This window comes from Mustela lutreola, chromosome 8, assembly GCF_030435805.1.
Source record: "Mustela lutreola isolate mMusLut2 chromosome 8, mMusLut2.pri, whole genome shotgun sequence".
NCBI lineage: Eukaryota > Metazoa > Chordata > Mammalia > Carnivora > Mustelidae > Mustela > Mustela lutreola.
Genome location: NC_081297.1, coordinates 53,541,618 through 53,560,981, shown reverse-complemented (window position 1 = coordinate 53,560,981; position 19,364 = coordinate 53,541,618). Strand labels below are relative to the sequence as shown.

Below are 19,364 nucleotides of genomic sequence, written 5' to 3'. Positions count from 1 at the left end.
ACTGAGCCACCCAGGCACTCCGGTCATACTTTTTTCTGCATGAAGATTTTCAATAGAAAATCACACTGTAGTCCATTAGATTTTTAAAAATGTACAAAAACTAATGCATATTTCTTACTATGCATAAGGGTCTATATATTTGTTGAATCCTTAATAAAATATTTTTCTTTAATCCTTAATATTATCTTTGATGTAGGTAATTTAATTATCATTCTGCTGAGGGAATTGAAGCCTAAAAATATTGAATGAGGTGTCCCATGGCACATACCTGGTAGTGAATGTCATGGATTAAAAATTCATACAATTCTATTTTCAAAAACCTACACTTTCCATTTGCATCATGCAATTTTACTTTCCATTTGTACTACCAAGAATGGTATTGGTGTATTTTGAAACATCAGAATGAAATTATATATCTGGAAATGGTACTTACATCTCTATTCTTGAGTCATTTATAGTGAGTCTAGAGGAGCTTTTTTCCCATCAGTCCTTTGCTTCTGATAAATGTGCATGCACCTCTGTGAATAACTGGATAAATCTTAAGATTTGATAGAAAGGAACCTAGGTGGCTCACTCAGTTATGCAGAATGGCTTTTGATTTCAGTTTTTGGCCATGATCTCACAGTCTTGTTATTGAGCCATACATTGGGCTCTGCACTCAGCTGGCAGTCTGCTTTAGGATTCTCTCTCTTGCGCTTTGCCCCACTCCCTGCCCACATTCTTGCATTCTCTCCCTCTCAAATAAATAAATCTTAAAAAAAATACTTTCTAGAATTGCACACAATGTTCAAACCCTTTATGGTATGTATTTGATCCTAGAAAATAATATGTTTAAAACTTTATTCTTGAACTTCTGTGCATTTAGGTACTTGGGATATATTGAGGATGAAAAAAAATTGATTGAGTATAAAAATCCCCTAACATGTACAAAAAGTGATGTTATATAGTTATTAAGAGCACTTTCTGACATCAGACTGATTGAGTAGTATTTCCTAGTTCTGCTGCAAGTAATATTTAATATATTTGAAATTTTATTTCCATATCTGAAAAATGAGGATAATAGAAACACTTTATTCAAATGTTTATTTTGAGGATAAAATAAGATAATGCTCTTAAAGTGCTCAGAAGTTGTGTTTACAAAGTTCATTCTTTCAACAACAATGAAAGACCTACATTTTGATCTTCTATAATGACTATATATATCCACTGCCATAGTCTAAATGTGGCCCCCCAAAATTCATGTGCTGAAATTTAATACCCAGTGTGGTGGTGTTAGAAGGTGGGGCCTTTGTAAGGTGATTAAGTCAAGAGGGGAAGCCTTTATGAATAGGACTAATATCCTTAAGAAGTCTCTCTAGGATACAACTAGAAGTCTGCAAACCAGAAGAGTGCACTCATTGGACCATCCTGGCACCCTAATAGTGACTTCTAACCTCAAGAACTGTTACAGTAAATTTCTGTTGTTTATAAGCCACTCATTCTGTGATGTTCTTTTTAGTGGACTGAACAGATTAAGATATCCACCATAACCAAATGGAAGTCTTTAGAAATAATAAACAAAAAAATAAATATTATGTTCAGTGATAGAATCTTAGCTTAAATAAAATAGAAAGTGATCCATAAACATTATTATTTTATACTGATTCTTATATCAAAAATTGGATATTTGAAGCCCTTAGAAAGAAGGATAATGTTGCTACTTATATCAAGAGCCAGAGAGTGATTAAGGTTAGTGTTGTGTGTGTATCTCCCAAAAATAACATACCATTAAAAGTCAAGAATAATGATAAATGATAACATTTCAGGTAAATATTTCACCTTGTATAAATTTCAAGGAAGTAGGTTTCATAAATAATGATGAAGATGAGGAACCACCAGTTTATTCATACACTGTGGTGACATTAACATGGATTAAAGCTTCCTTTTAAAGAACCATAATAAATTCAGGAAACTCTCCCCAAAGTTTCCAAAGTTTTTAAGGTTATCAAAATAGAGACATAGAGAATTTTGAAGCTAGGAAATTGGTAGAATGAGAAATGTTGGGATTGAGTGACATAAAGAAACAGTGACTAGAAGATAGAATCTGAGTTACATTACTGGTCGACCAGTTAGTCTAAACCTGATACTGACCAGCTAGTCTGTCTTTGCTTGTAAATCAAAGGAATTCACATATTCTTGCCTAAAAATGGTATTCATTTTCCCACAAAGCAAGGAAAGGTAACCATGGCATAGTATCTAAGTAGCTTAGTGAAATTATTTCTTCAGTAGAATAATATATTAAATTGCTATCATGTCCAGATAATACACTTCTTTTTATTTTTTTTTAATGCGGGTATAATTGACACACAATGTCACATTAGTTTCAGGTGTATAGCATAGTGATTGGACTTCACTATTTGTTATGCTGCGATCACCACTTCTTTATTCTACATGATTCAACTTCTCAATCTTCAGTTGCCAGTTTATTTCCCTTAGGTGGTTTATCATGTGTTAGAATTTGTTAGCACACTTAAACATAGAGTTTTCTTGTCAGGAACATGATCATGATATGGAAGCATGTAGCTTAGAGCCTCATATGAGGGAAAAATCAGTGCTATATCTGGCTGCTGAATACTAACTGTCTTATATTTGTCTAGGCTAGTAGTAATTGAAAATAGATCATAGTATTCATGGATCCTGATTCATCTGAGTAGAATTTCCATCAAGGCTTCTGTTTGGGGAGTGCTGAGAAAGTTGTGTTTGGCATCAGAACATCCGCTGTCTAAGTAGAATGTAGTAAGACAGCCACTTTATACCCAACTTAGCGGTCTTAATACTCTTACAATTCCTTTTTCAATAGCCTTACCTTTGCCCATCAGAAGTAGGGCTACTTTCTTACTTATTTCCTCTTCTAGGGTTCTTTCATCAAAAGTGGTATATATTTCTCACATTCACTTACTAATAAGACTTAGAAGGACTAAAAATGTCATTGGTGATAATTTATATTAAGAAGTCAGATATATTAGGGGCACCTGAGTAGCTCAGTGATTTAGGTATCTGAGTCTTGGTTTTTGCTCAAGTCATGATCTCATGCTTGTGAGGTCAAGCCCCATGTAGGGCTCTGCACTGGGTACATAGTCTGCTTGAGATTCCATCCCTCCCGAGCTATTGTGCACTCTCTATCTCTCTAAAGTAAATATGTAAATAAATAGATAGATAGAGAAATAAATTCTTTTTAAAAAGTCAGATATATAGAACAAGAAAATTTTATGTATACATATATCTATAATATGTGTATGTTAATATATATGTGGGTTTAGGTTTGGTTCATTACTTTAAAAAACTAATTTTTTTAAATCAAAGCAGGCATTACATATAAAAAACATTGTTAATATGATTTTTTTCATTTCCTTTTTAGATTTTATTTATTTTATTTGAGAGAAAGAGCATGAGCAGGAGGGAGGGGCAGAGGGAGAGGGAGAATCAGGTTTCCAGATAAGCAGGGAGCCCCATGTGGGCCTCCATCTCAGGACTCTGAGGATCATGATCTGAGCCAAAGGCAGACAGATGCTTATCCAAACTGAACCACCCAGGCACCTCGGATTCCCATTTCTTTAAGAATGAAATAAAATTGTAATACATTTTTGTGAAAATTCCTAATTTAGATACATATCACAGAAGAAACTTCAGCAGGGTTGTTTCTTTTTCTTTTTTTTTAAGATTTTATTTATTTATTTGACAGACATAAATCACAAGGAGGCAGAGAGGCAGGCGGGCGGTGGGCGGGGGAAGCAGGATCCCTGCTGAGCAGAGAGTCCGATGCGGGGCTTGATCCCAGGACCATGAGATCATGACCTGAGCTGAGGCTTACCATTTCCATTCAGTTGGTCTATTTGATAAGCTGTCAACCATTGGATCCATTTATTTAAATGGTTTAGACATTGAAGTAGATAATATTAAAGTTTTCATCAGATTCTATGAACTACATGTGCTAGATTATAGTATTGACAAAATATTTACTCTCCATTCTATTTGGAAATTTCCTATGGGAGAATTAGATTTATAGGCTCATACAAATGAGGCTTAGGCAGATTACTAACTTTAGACGTGAATATGTAGGCAAGTGTCATGTGAAAATTCCAAGTGGAAGCCTTAAGAGTCATGGCATGGTATCATGATATCTCTTCCTTCAGTTACGAACCTGACAATATTCTAGATATGGGCTGTTCTGTCAGCCTAACTCTGGTGTGAAATAGATATTGAATAGACTTAACAAAAGTAAATATTGTGTAAGCATTCAAGATTTGGTGCTCAGTGTCTTTTTAACTATAACAAAACTTAGCCTAAGATTTATGAAGAAATATTTCCCCAAATAATTTTATATAAAGATATAATTCAATTGTTTTGTTATATAAGCACACAGGCACTAGGAATACAGCAAATACAGTCATTGTGTTAATGCTAATGTCATGAAATTATACCAATAGAAATTACTGTTAGACATAAAATTAATGACTAATATTTATAGCTTTGGCCTTTCATACAATATAATGAGAGTGTACCTTGGAACATTTCCAAATGGTAATTTTAAATATATGCTAAAAGTATTAAAATACAATCTTTCACACAGTAGTCCTAACGTCAAGAAAAAAAATAACAATATGCACAAAACATATGCAGAGGAGCAGTGACTTTTTTTTATAAGAGTAAAAACATTTTGAAATAGTCTAATGTTCAAAAGTAAAAGATTGGTAACATCATCACCTGTAAAATGAAATTTTATGCAACTATTAAGATACTGTGGAGGAATATCTATTGGTATAAATATTTTTGACAACAAGCAAAAAAAGCAAGATAGCATTATAAATTAATGCATAACCTCAATTCTTTTAAATCATAATAAACATGTGCACAGAGACTGGAAGGAAATGTATCAACATTTAACAGTGGTTATAACAGTACATAGTATAACTTTTAAAATTAAAATCACTCTTAGACCAGGAACACTTTTATGAATTTCATTAAAACTAAAACAAAGGGGAAATAAAGTAAGACTGCATCTTTTTTGTATACATAAAATTTCAAAATGTGCTATGTGAATGGGGGAAGTTTTTTCCTTGGCTTCCCTACCCAATTTGTCTATCTGTGAGGTGTTAGCTGTTACATCACCTCTTCTTGACATGCTATTTTAAGTCCATTTTCACTGGTCTTGAAGTTGGACTTATGTTGTTAAATCAAAAAATCCCAAATCTTTTAAGTCAAACTAAATGCAAGTCTCTTTACTACATTATCACTATTTCTTTTTCCAACTATTGTAGAGGTAGAGAATTCATGGTAATTAAGTATTATTCAGTCATTAATTCCAGCTGAGACTACTGATAATTATGTCCCAATATGATTTCCTCTAAGATATCTCACAGGCCATTGATAAACAGCTGAGAAAAAAAAAAATCAAAGGATTAGCAGTAATTATCGCAAAGTGGTTTGCTATTAAATTAATTGAATAAAAAGTAATTGGATTATGTATGATCTTCAACAGCTATTAGAGTTTAAACTTTAATTAAATTGTCATAGTCCTCATTCAAAAATGAATGTTTGAGTATAAACTATTTTGAAACAACAAGAGGAGCAGAATACTAATCAGGATAGCCTATATCACCAACCTTAAGTTGAAAGCTCTGTCAGACTGATTATCAACCAATTTCCACACATTAAAATTATTGGCAAAAAAGGTTGAGATATAGTAATCATTTGCAGGCTTTTTAAATATTACTACTTGATAGGAAGTCAATTAGCATTGACTAAGAATTCTTAACACTCTTAAACAATTAGCTGAATTGTGTGCATTAAAGAAAACCTAGGCTTTTAATTTTGCCTGAAAGCTGTTAGAGTCAGAATTCCCCAGCTAAGTCCAAAATGACAGTTTATCAAGTACCATGAAAACCATTTTAAATATATTAATACAAGTTTTCATGCCTAGCTCACTGTATTAGTGTTCTACAGAAAAAATAAATAAATACATAAAATACTGTATAGGAAATAGTGTTTCTATATATTGACATACATATTGCATGCACACATATATTCATGAGTAGATACACATACATACATATCATCTGGGACATCTTTCAGGCAGCTACTTGAAGAATGTAAGGTGAATTGCTAAAGCTTTCTCTGAAGGAAAGACAAGCTGTTACTTTTTGCTTTTCTAGTTCTGCCCTTCACAAAGATGGTAAAAATAGGAGATTGCTTCAATCAAACATACAAATTTTCAGTGACAACTAAAGGTGAGAATTGAGTTTTCTGACTTTAAGATTTTTTTAATAGAGTATCTGAACTATCTCCAGAGGAACTTCTTTTTTTTTTTTTTTTTTTTGCCTTTTTGAAGAATGTTTGATGAAATGATTCTCAATATGTACTACTTTGGATTTCTAAAAAAAATTTTTATTTACTTTTAATTTAAACCAAAGGCTTTCTAGAACTCCCTATAGTAGATATGGATCATTTGACTTTTATATTAATATTTTAAATATAGATTTTTACAGTTTTAATTTTTTATCAATAATTTATCTTATGTATTTCAGGAATATTTAACTTCTTTTTTTAAAGGAGAGCAAACAAAATTAAGAAACATATTTCTGAGTGCCTTTATGCAGTGTATGTTATATGTTCTATTTCATTCATTTCTGCCCCCTCCAAAAAAAAAAAAATACTGTGAGAACTTATTTTCTTTTAAAAAGTAGTAACTGCAGTTCATAAGGTTGCAATACTTTGTTTAAGGTCACACGGTCAGTAGATGCTACTAGAACAGAATGTTTACATCTCAAAACCCTGCTCGTTACACTATCCATGAAAGACAGGAGGATGCCCTAAGCTTAACGTGGAATGGGCTGAAGAATGAAGGCAGAAGAGGTTGAAAATCTTTTTTCTTTAATTAGTTCCCCACAGGCAGTTCCCTGCCTCAAAGCAAATCCATTGGATTGACCCTTCCCACACTCCTTGATCCTAAACTTCATTTAGAAAGATTGACAGTTCTGTGTTTAAAATTAACTTGTCACATAATTTAGGATACCTGGCAGCAAAGTTAATGCCACTGGTTAAATCAAACTAATTCTAAAAGCAACTTATGTGAATATTTAAAATAATGGTGTCAAATAAAGACTCTTATGTGCAAAAACAGAAAAAAATGTTAAGTAGTATGTAATCATTTTGTTATCATGAGAACAAATGAAGTTTTCACTGGTCATTATTAAGGTATTACTGAATATTCAGGAAATAAAATATCAGTAGCTTATACATGATATTAGGTTATCCTTAGGTACATACAAATCACACTCATAATCAGTTTTATTTGTTCATTAGTTCAGTACATTTTTTTGGCCATTTGCTTTGTGTCAGGCCTTGAACAGGCACTGGAGATACAAAGGTGTCTGTGATACAGAATCTTACCCTGAGGAACTCACAGTTGAAAAAAGATTCATGTCATCACGTCAAATACGATAAATACAGAGAGGGGGGTAAATCATTAGAGACTCTTTTTTTTTTTAAGATTTTTATTTATTTATTTGACAGAGATAACAAGTAGGCAGAGAGGCAGACAGAGAAAGAGAGGAGGAAGCAGGCTTCCTGTGGAGCAGAAAGCCTGATATGGGGCTCAATCCCAGGACCCTGGTATCATGACCTGAGCCGAAGGCAGAGGCTTTAACCCACTGAGCCACCCAGGCGCCCCCATTAGACACTCTTAACTATAGGGAACAAACTGGGGGTTGTTGGAAAAGAGGTGGGTAGGGAGATGGAGTCCCTGAGTGATGGGTATTAAGGAGGGCACTTGATATAATGAGGTATATTATATGCAACTGATGAATACTAAATTCTACTCCTAAAAGTAATAATATACTATATGATAAGTAAATTGAATTTAAATAAAAAAAAGATTCATGTCATCAAATTCTTATAAATTACTATGATAAATACTCTAATAGTGCTAGAATCAGAGTCTTATGATATCTCAGAAATGAAATAGACTAAATAAACTTGAATAGACATTTTCCAAAATAAAAAATGAAAAAGGCCAAAAAGTGTATGAAAAGATGCTTAATCTCACTATTTATCAGGGGAATGTTAATCAAAGTCACGGTAATGTATTACCTCACACCTGTTAGTATGATCATTTGAAAAAGAAAGAGAGAAAGAGAATACGTATTGGTGAGGATGTGGAGGAAAGATAACATTTGTGCCCTGTTGGTCGGAATGCAAAATGGTGCAGCCATTATGGAAAATAGTATGGAAGTTCCTCAAAAAATTGAAAATTAAACCACCACATGATTCAGTAATCCCACTCTGGTTATGTCCAAAATGATCAAAATCAGGATCTTGAAGAGATAACTGCACTCCCATAACTACTGCTGTCTTAATCACAATAGTCAACATATGGAAATAATCTAAATCTCTATTGAGATTTAGAATAAAGAGAATGTGATATATAAATACAATGGAATGTTATTCAGCTTTAAAAAATAAAGAAAGCTTGTCATTTGCAATAACATGGATGAACCTGAAGGACATTTTGCTAAGTAAACTAAATCAATCACAGAAGCCAAATACTTCATGATTTCGCTTACATGAGGTATTTAATATAGTCAAACATAGTCAAGTAGAAAGTAGAATGGTGGTTGCAGGGGGCTGGGGAGAGGAGGAAATGGAAAGTGTTCTTTGCCTTGTACTTTTCTTCATGATCTCCTTGCTTTGGTTTGGTGAGCTTCTTGGATTGGTGGGTTTATAGTTGTCATGAATTCTGGAGAAAGGGATTATTATTTCTTTAAATATTTTCACCACTTCCTCTCTCTGAGGACTCTGATTCACAAATATTTGGTCACTTTCTGTTCTCCCACACATCTCTGAAACTCTTTTCACTTTCTTCTAAAATGTTTTCTTTTTCTCTTATTATTTTGGGTAGTGTTTATTGCTATGTTTTCAATATCACTGCTAATCTTTTTTTTCTGTAATGTCTAACATCTCACTCTTATACAGTACATTTTTTATATAACATGTATAGAAATTAAATTTGTATTTTTTATAATTTCCATGTCTTTACATGTTCAAAATATATCTAGTTTCTCTAAAATGTGGAATACAGGGGAGGGAGCCTGTGTGGTTCATTACACTGAGCGACCAACTCTTGGTTTTGGCTCATGTAATGATTTCATGGGCCATGGGATTGAGCTCTGTGTTGGGCTACCGCTGAGCAGAGAGTCTGCTTGAAGATTATTTTTCCCCTGCTTATGCAGGGGAAAAGAGTATGTGCACTCTTTTTCTCTCTCTCTCAAAATAATAATTCTTTTTTTTTAAATGTGGAATACAGTTCTCAAACTGTTTTATAGTGTCCTTGTCCACAGATTCTATCATCTGTTTCATTTTTTGGTCAGTTTCAATTGATTGTCATTTCTCCCCATTGTAGAATAATGATTTCCAGTCTGGCTGATGGAACCTGGTAATGGAATGGAACCTCATTCCCCTGTGAGCCTCAGACACTGTTCCTTTCAGTTTTTTCATGGGGTTCTTTCTCTGTCTTCTAATAGTTTCTTCACATTCATGCACTGAGCATTACTCAACTGAATACTTGAGAAGGATTCTATGAAGATCTATAGATTTTTTTCTTTCTGTATAAGTTTTGCTTCTCTTTTACTCTTGCAACCAAATCTTTCCCTCTGTCCTAAAGGACACCACTTCCATCCTCCCAAGTTGTCTGCTATATAAACACATTTGAAAAGAAAATCCAGAACAAAAGCCAAAGAAAATGGGCAGAAACAGGAGAAATCTATGGGGAATTGTTTCTTACCATCTGACCACCATTCAGATCCAGGCAACCCTGTTTCTCCCTTGGAATGTCCTAATTGCCTTGTAAATTATCTCTGCATCTGTCTTTCCCATTCCAATCCGTTTTGCATATGTAAGTTAGCATGAACTTTTTAAAGTGTGGCTTTATATTTTTTATAAACTCTAAGTGAACTCCCAAGTGTATATAAAATAAAATGAATCAACTTAGTAATCATGAGACCTCTTTATGAGCTGATACCTCTGTGCTTTCCAAATCTACTCCTTCCTCTCCCATTTCATACCTTTCAGTTGCAATGTCTTTATAAAGAATTCTGAATATTCCGAGTATTTCCCACATTAGGGCTTTTGAATATGCTACTACATCTACCTAGAGTTCTCTTTCCCCAATATGAGTATATCCTTTACATCATTTTGATCTCTAGTTATTAATATTCCCCTTTAAAAAGAGCCAAATCTGACTATTGTTGCTATAATCAATACCACCTCTTTACTCAATATTTTTAACCATCTGTTTTCCTAATTGCATTTATTTATTTACTTAGATTTTGTCCACCTCCACTTATAATCTGTAAATATTTGGGAAGGACTGATGCCAGTATTTTCCAGAGCTTAGCACAGGGTCACAAACAATGATGCTTGATACTGCTTAAAAATGTTGATAAGTATTTAAAAGTCCTAGTTAAGTTATATTGTCATTATTTGTATATGGGATTTTCCCCATAGTTGTCAATAGTGCACTATTGAATTGTATGAGCTATACTTTATACATCTTCATAGTCTCTGTTGATTTGCCTGACCTAAAATGTGTTCAACAGTGACTTTGAATGTGATATAACAGATAATGTCATTTATTCTGTTCTAGGTCCTGAAAATACGACACTGAATGAAACAGAAAATATTTCTTCTTTCTTTGAATTTACTGCTTAGTGAAGGAAAGAAATTCTAAACTAACAAGTATTTGATATTTATGCTGATAATAAGTACTATTTTTTTAAAAGTTGGACTTGGTAAGGATACAGCAAATGATTGTGGGTGACTAATTATTAATTTAGAATGGTCAGGAAAAGCTTTCTGGATAAAATAACATTAAGTAAAATTATATAATTTCAGAGGGAACAACATGTTTTTCTTGTATTAGGCAGCCCTGGACATAAAATGGTGCACCCAAACTCATAAACATGAGACAAAGGAAATCCACCTAGCACCAAGAAAGCAGTATTTTTAGGTCATGTATTGCTCTAAATAGAAAACCAATTTATTAGTATTTTACCTTTAACTACAAGGTTTTTTTGACTTTTTATGAGAATTTTTATCTCTTTATGTAGTCTTCTTTTTAAGATTTTATTTATTTATTTGACAGAGGTAGATAAAGCAAGAGAGGGAACACAAGTCGGGGAAGTGGAAGAGGGAGAATCAGGCTTTCCACTGAGCAGGGAGCCCAAGCACCCTGGGATCATGACCTGAGTGGAAGGCAGACACTTAATGATTAAGCCACCCAGGCGCCTCTCTTTGTGTAGTCTTTAAATTGTACTCATGTATCTGTACTCTATCAGTACAGAATCTCATTTCTCAGACTTTTATAAATTGTACTGTATGTATGTAAAAATGAAAGATGGAATGATTCTGAACTCTTAGGTTACTTGAATGTGTTAGTCTCTATTGTACATCCAAGAAAGTCAAGTGTTTGATGTGGATTTCTCAGCTGCATAGAAAACAAATTCTTCCAAGTGTATTAAGAAAAAGCTTTGATTAACTGCATGCTGTATCACATGATTTAATGTACATAGAAAGCAATTTATATGGAAAATCAAAGCATATTTAGTTACCAATTTTTCTCCCCCTGTAGGTGAAACAAAACCACAGGTAAGATATGACATGATATTTGTTTCAGACATAAGACACTGAATAGTAAGGAAGAGTTCTTAAGTTTTATAGATGTTGAAAATGGGGATAGAAATGAAAGTGCTGAGACAACTTTTACTCCAAAAGTGCTTCCCTAATAAAATTTACAGGGTTCAGTAAAATTTCTATGGTATCTTAGTTCATGTAAATCTTATTGTATAACTGTTGGGATTTAAATGGACCAAGAAATTGGAAAGATGACAACTTTGAAAATTACAACAAGGTATTTAATAATCAAAATATTTCTGGAAAACACTTCACGGAAACTTGTGATAAAGATGTTTTTCAAAGATGGTGTTTTTATTGTGGTGAGAACACTTCACATGAAATATATCCTCTTAAATTTGTAAGTGTGCAATAAGATATTGTTAAATTCAGCACTATGTTGTACAGCAGATCTCTAGAATGTACATCTTGCATAACTGGAGCTTTCTACTTATTGGTCAACAACATCACATTTCCTCTTTCTTTTAGACCCTGGAAACTATCATTCTATCCTCTGCATTTATGAGTTTGATTATTTTAGATACTGCATAGAAGTAGAATCTTGTAATATTTGTCCTCTGTGATTGGCTTACTGCACTTAGTATAATGTCCTCCATGGTTCATCCATGTTGTTGCAAATGACAAGATTTACCTTTTTCTAAGGCTGAAAAATGTTCCATTGCATGTACCATTCTCTTTTGCTATTGGTTTGGCAATGGAGTTTTAGTTTTCTTTCTTATAGACAATTATAGACAATGCTTCAATGAACATGGGAATACAAATATATCTTCAATATCCTGATTTCATTTATTTCAGATATACCCCAAACTAAGGTTGCATCCTCACTGACAGTGTATAAGTGTTCTAGTTTCCCTACATCATCTCTAATAGTTGTTATTTTTTTAGTTGTAGTCATCCATAAACATGAGGTAACATTTCACTGTGGTTTTATTTTATTTATTTATTTTTAAGATTTTATTCATTTGACAGATAGAGACCACAAGTAGGAAGAGAGGCAGGCAGAGAGAGAGAAAGGGAAGCAGGCTCCCTGCTGAGCAGAAAGCCCAATGCGGGGCTTGATCCCAGGACCCTGAGATCATGACCTGAGCTGAAGGCAGAGGCTTTAACCCACTGAGCCACCCAGATACCCTTTCATTGTGGTTTTAATTGGCAAAAATTAGAATAGACTGTAGGCACTAAACTCAAAATAAAGACTAAAAAACTGACCTAAAGGTGGAATTTAAGAATAAAAGATCTATCTTTTCAGTATTTATAAAAGCTAATTCATCTTTGCAGAAGAGTTTAGAATCTCAAATTAAGAGTCAATATTTCATTTTTTGGTTATATTTAATATATTTGCTTTTATATATATATTTGAAGCAAAATTCCCCCATTACCATCTGTAACTATCCCTTTAAAGTCTATTATCATTTACATATCTGATTTATCACCTTATAAGCCTTTAACTAAGGTTTTCATGGTGGTGAAACTTGTTTTAAAACTAGTAGATGGTTGCTTTAGTCTGTTCATGAAAATCTTTAGTCATTTTTCTGAGACAAAACTAGTTTTGAAATGGTCTTGTATTTTTCAAAGATGTTTTGCTCCGTAAAGAATATATATATCTATGGAAGAACTTTCTCCAACCTGTGAATATTCTTGCTGTTTCTCAAATTTTGGTAATCATATTGTGTATCAAATATCAAACCATGATATAATGATCCCCAGGTCTGTGCAATCAGAAACTTCAGTGAGATTTATCAAGCAATACAAACTATTTCTGTGGTCAGGTTTTGTTTTGGGTTTTTTTTTTTCCTTTATCTTAATTACTATTGGGATACTGTATTTGTACATTTGCCATACATACATCCATTAGTGACCAAGACAGAAGCTGTGCAAGTCATCTGTATGTATGTTACCCCCATTTAAAAAGATTTTTGCTTACTATACATACACATACATTTTAAAAACTATTTTCCAAAAATCATTTATAAAATGAATTGTTTTGAAATCAAATTTCAATTAAATTATTAAGACAGATATAACCATGGAAAGAAAACTTTGAATTTGTTTGGCTTAACTATTACTGGAATTTTTATCTGTAAGGTTAAAATAAATTAATATTTTATTTTTGTGTTATTCAGAGTTTTTATAATATGAAACTTCAAGAATGAGAACAAGTTTTATGTAGCAAATTTTTTTGAATGAGAATTTAAATGCAAAATAATTCCTTATAAGAAAGTGTTTGAGGGTGCCTGTGTGCCTCAGTCATTAAGGATCTGCCTTCAGCTCAGGTCATGATCCTGGCATCCTGGGATCAAGTCCCACATTGGGCTCCCTGCTCAGGGGGGGAGCCTGCTCCTCCCACTCCCTCTCCCCTGGCTTGTGTTCTCTCTTTCACTGTCTCTCAGCCAAATAAATAAAATATTAAAAAAAAAGAAAATATTTGATTGTAAAGTCATGATTTTCATTTGCTAGGAAGGACCATTCAGTTCATGTATAGTCATAGATAGTAACAGGGTCTAGGATTAAAAAAAAAATAGATTGCACTTATCCATGTTAATCATATGATAAGAAGTAGGCCAGCCAGGTGAGAGAATAGAACAGGAGTTCATTATATATCACAAAAAAGTGAATGTGAAAAGTCAGCACATAATTGGAATCCATATTAAATATTCTTGGCTTAGATTCATTACTATGTTTTTGGCATGCTAGTAAATATTTTGATGTAATTGAATCATTGATGTGTATTATAGAGTGACTGTAGCTTCACCTTGTTTTGCTTTGGTTTTAGAAATATATTGAACTACCTGACAAAAAGAAAGAAATTTATTCAACAGGCTTGCCAGATGTTTTATGGGCACTGTGAGTGATTTTCTAACATTCTACACTTGAAAGAAAAGTTTGCTTTATTAAATTTCCTTCAAATTACATCATACTTAAAATAGTTCCAAATCATCACATTGAATGTGAACTTGTTGCACACATCTTGGATTGAAATATTTAAAATTTTAGTTAAAATGTAAACAGCAACATTGTCAGTCCATAATTGCTATTTTTAAAAAATACACATTTTTATAAATGTGTGGGGCATATTTAATCTACATCAATTATGTATGTAAAGCATAGTAGTATTTAGATCCAAGAAGATGAATTTTGGTCATGTGTGTGACTGTGTGTATTCAATAAAAGCAAACTGAACAAATTTCTACAGTCATTAAGGATCATATACATTAAACACTGTTTTATACCACATGATATTACATTAGTCTATAATTAAGTGTTCTTCCATCTTATATTCATGAAGTACTACTTTGTAAGGTAACTGCACTCTTATTCTTTTTAAAGTATTAGGACAGAAAATCCTGAAATGTTTACTTGTGAGATCTTGGTGGGGAAATTTTCAAATACTAATTAGATCTTATCCTGACTTTATAATATTCTTATAACTCTATAATATCAACAGGAGTTGAAATATTCAGTATGTACTTAGTGAAAAAATTACTTTGTGGTTATAATGTCATAAATTAAAAAGAAAGAAAAAAATAAAGGAATCGACTAAGAAAACAAGGATATTCTAAAAATATTGGTGCCCAAATATGGGAACTTTCTAAAATCACCCTCTGGTACTATACATTACTGAAGTGCAATTTTTAGTTCATTAGAACTAATGAACTAAACTAATGAACAATTTTTAGTTCACTTTCTTCAAATAATGTCTCTCTACCAGTGACTGGACTGACTGATAATCTTTTCTTTTGAATCCTCTTTTAGGATTTTGAAGCATTTTAGTATTGAAGAGTTCCTTTTTGGGAGGAATATACGATATAAGAGAGACCAGAAGGAATGTGCTGACAGTAGCAGAAAAGAAGAAGTAAGTACCTATTTAAATATTTTGCATTCAACTGACTTTGAGGACAAATTCTATATAATAGTTCAAATAGTATTTGATGAGGTATTAAGAACTTTTTTTGCACAAGTTATGCTAAAGCATGAGTCCTAAGAATATGCAATCAATCTCATTATTTGGAGATTCTGTATTTACTGATTTACTAGCTAAAATGCATCTGTAATCAGAAAGTTAATACACTTAGCTCTTTCACAGTTATTTGTGGATATATGTATGGCAGCACTAAATTTGAATTTCCTGTCATGAACTTTCCCAGCTCAGGTGGAACATGACAAAGCTTTTTGCTTTTTTATTTCAGCTCTTATGTTGTAAACAAGTGTGTTTCCATTCTATTTAGTGTCACTGGACTGTTTTCTTAATTTCCTTTTTGTGTTTTTTTTTTTTTTTTTAAGATTTTATTTGTCAGAGAGAGAGAGGGAGCGAGAGCAAGCACAGGCAGACAGAATGGCAGGCAGAGACAGAGGGAGAAGCAGGCTCCCTGCCGAGCAAGGAGCCTGATGTGGGACTCAATCCCAGGACACTGGGATCATAACCTGAGCCGAAGGCAGCTGCTTAACCAACTGAGCCACGCAGGCGTCCCTTTGTGTGTTTTTTAGTGTAGAGAAACACAGCTTATTTTTGAATGTTGATTTTGTATCCTGAAAGTTAAATAAACTGATTTATTAGTTCTAAGATGTGTGTGTGTGTGTGTGTGTGTGTGTGTGTGTATGTGTGTGTGTGGTATAGGTGTGTGTTCTTTAGGATTTTCTAAATATAATATCATTCCATCTACAAATATGTGATTTTACTTCTGCCTTTTTAATTTGGACTTCTTTTATTTCTTTTTCTTATCTTATTACTCTGGCTAGGACTTCACATATTATGTTGAATAGAAGTGGAAATAGTGGTCATCCTGTTTTTCCTGATCTTAAAAGAAAAGCTTTTAGCTTTTCATTCACTATTGAGTATATTAGCTGTGAGTTTGTTATGCATAACTTTTATTATGTTGAGCTACTTTTCATTCTACACAAAATGGGCAAAGGATAGTATCTTCAAAAAATAGTGTTGGAAAGCTGGATATAGATATGTGGGGATAAAATTAAATTGTGCCTCCTCATTTACAGAATACACAAAAACAAACTCAAAATGAATGAAAGACAAACATAAAAGCTGATAAAGAGTTCCTGGAAAAGCTTCTTGACTGAGATTGGTGTTCACAGTGATTTCTTGGGTATGATACAAAAAACATAGACAATAAAAGCAAAAATAGACAAGTGAGACTTGATCAAGCTAGAGAGATCTACACAACAAAGAAAACAGTCAACAGAATGGAAGGCAACCTATAAGGTAGGAGAAAATATTTTCAAGCCATATATCTGATAAGGGGTAAATATCTAAAATATATGAGTAATTTCTACAATTCAAAACCAAATGAAAACAAAAAACAAAAACAAAAACAAAAAATAACTCAATTACAAACTGAACAAAGGCCTTGAACAGACATTTCTATAAAGAAGACATATGAATGACCCACAGGTATATGAAAATCAAGAAATCTCAAAATCATTAATTATCAGGAAGAATACAAATCAGAAGTACAATGAAATATGATATTATGTTTCATATGATATGTTAGTATGGGTACTTAAAAAACAAAGGAGATGATAAATATTGGCAAAAATGTGGACACACTGAGATCCTTATTTGCTATTGGTGGGAATATGAAACAGTACAGCCACTGGAAAACATTATGGAAGTTCTTTAAAACATTAAAAATAGAATGACCATAGGATCTAACAATCCCACTTGTGGGTATATATCCGAAAACATTAAAATCAGGATCTTGAAAAGATGTGTTCTCTCATATTCATCACAGCATTATTCATAGTTGTTAAGACATGGAGGCAACCTAAATGTCCATCTATACCTGAATAGATAAAGAGAATGTGGTATATACATACAATGGAATATTATCAGCCTTAAAAAAGAGGGTACTTCTGCCCCTCATGATAATATGGACAAACATGGAGTACCTTATGCTAAGCAAAACATAAGCTAGAAGAACAGATACCGGATGATTTCACTTATATGGATATGTAAATCAGACTCATACTAACAGGAAATAACAGCTTCCATGAGGAGCTAAGGGATGGGAGAAATAAAAAATTATTTTTCAGTGTGTATAAAGTTCTAGTTATACTAGTTGAATATAGTAAGTTCTGGATATCTGCTGCACAACGTAGTTCCTATAGTTAGCAGCATGATATTTTGCATTTCAAAATTTGTTAAGTGTGTAGACATCATGTTAAAGGTTTTTAACACATGCACACACACACACACACACACACACACACACACACATGCACACACACTCCAAAACAAGAGAAGCAAAGAGACACAAGGACACTAAGTTATGTAGCACACCCATTAGCTTGACTGTGGTAATGGTATCACATATGTTTAGATATGTCCCAGATCATCAATTCTGTTCACGTGTACCTTGAGCATGTGTAGTTCTTTGTACATCAAGTTTTTCCTTGTAAATACTTCAGTAAAGTTGTTTAAAAAAAAAATAGTCCCAAACATAGTGCTTAACTATGCTAAGTGCTCTCTTTTGCTCATGAGCTCAAGAAATCTGTGGTGTGCCTTTTAGAGAAAATGCTTTATCCAGTCAAGAATTAATAAATTATTGACTGTGAGTATAATGTAAATGAATCAATAATATGGTCCACCCAGATAAAGGAAGAGGAAATTCATCAATCTATATGTGAGTCCCCCTGAAAAGTGCTAAAGTAACATCTAAACTGTATTATGAAACTATGGGAGAGTGGATAAACTTGAATATTCATGAGATGACACCAATTTTAAAATACACATTGTTAGGAAATTGCAAATGTAAGCAACCATGAGATACCACTACATACCTATTAGAATAACTAAATCTGAAACACTGACAATCCCAAATGCTGTGAGGTTGTGGAGCAGCAGGTACTCTTATTTATTGCTGGTGGGAGCACAAATGACACAACGGCCTCTGCCAATTTCCTACAAAACTATATATACTTTTACATAGGATCCAGGGAACTCTAGAATCAACCAAGATATGCTTCTAAAAGTGCATGGATAACAAATTGTGATACATCTAGGCAATAGAATATTATTTGGCCTGAAAAAAAAGACGACAAGTCATGAAAAACCATGAACACAACTTCTGCATATTGCTGCATATTATTTTTTTAATAAAGATTTTATTTATTTATTTGAGACAGAGATTGTGCGAGAAAGAGCGTGAGCAGTGGGTAGGGGTAGAGGGAGAAGGAGAAGCAGGCTCTCCACTCAGCAAGGAGCCTGATGTGAGGCGCAATCCCAGGACCCTGGGATCATATCAGGAGCTGAAGGCAGACACTTAATCAACTGAGCCGCCCAGGCACCCTGAAAAGAAGCCAATCTGAAAAGGTTTTATACTACATGATTATAGGAATGTGACATTCTGGAAAAAAAAAAAAAAAAAACTATGGAGACACTAAATCAATCAATGGTTGCTAGAGGTTTGGGAAGATGGAGGGAAGTATAGATAGGTAAAGCACAGGGGATTTTTAAGTCAGTGAAACTATTCTGTTTGAAACTATAATAGTAGATCCATGTCATTAGATGCTTGTGAGAACTTTTAGGATGTAAAACACAAAATGAATCCTAATGCAAACTGTGGACAAATAGGAACACTGTATGCATTTGGATTTATTTTCTGTAAACCAAAAATTGGTCTAAAAAATAA

The 19,364-nt window shown here is 33.2% G+C and overlaps 1 long non-coding RNA gene across 1 annotated transcript; it reads left to right on the top strand.

Moving 5' to 3' along the window:
* Positions 1-6,201: 6,201 nt before the first annotated feature.
* Positions 6,202-15,575, top strand: LOC131838887 (uncharacterized). The gene is made up of 3 exons (XR_009356733.1): positions 6,202-6,266; positions 14,495-14,565; positions 15,475-15,575. It is a non-coding gene; the product is annotated as an uncharacterized LOC131838887 (long non-coding RNA).
* The last annotated feature ends 3,789 nt before the right edge of the window (positions 15,576-19,364 follow it).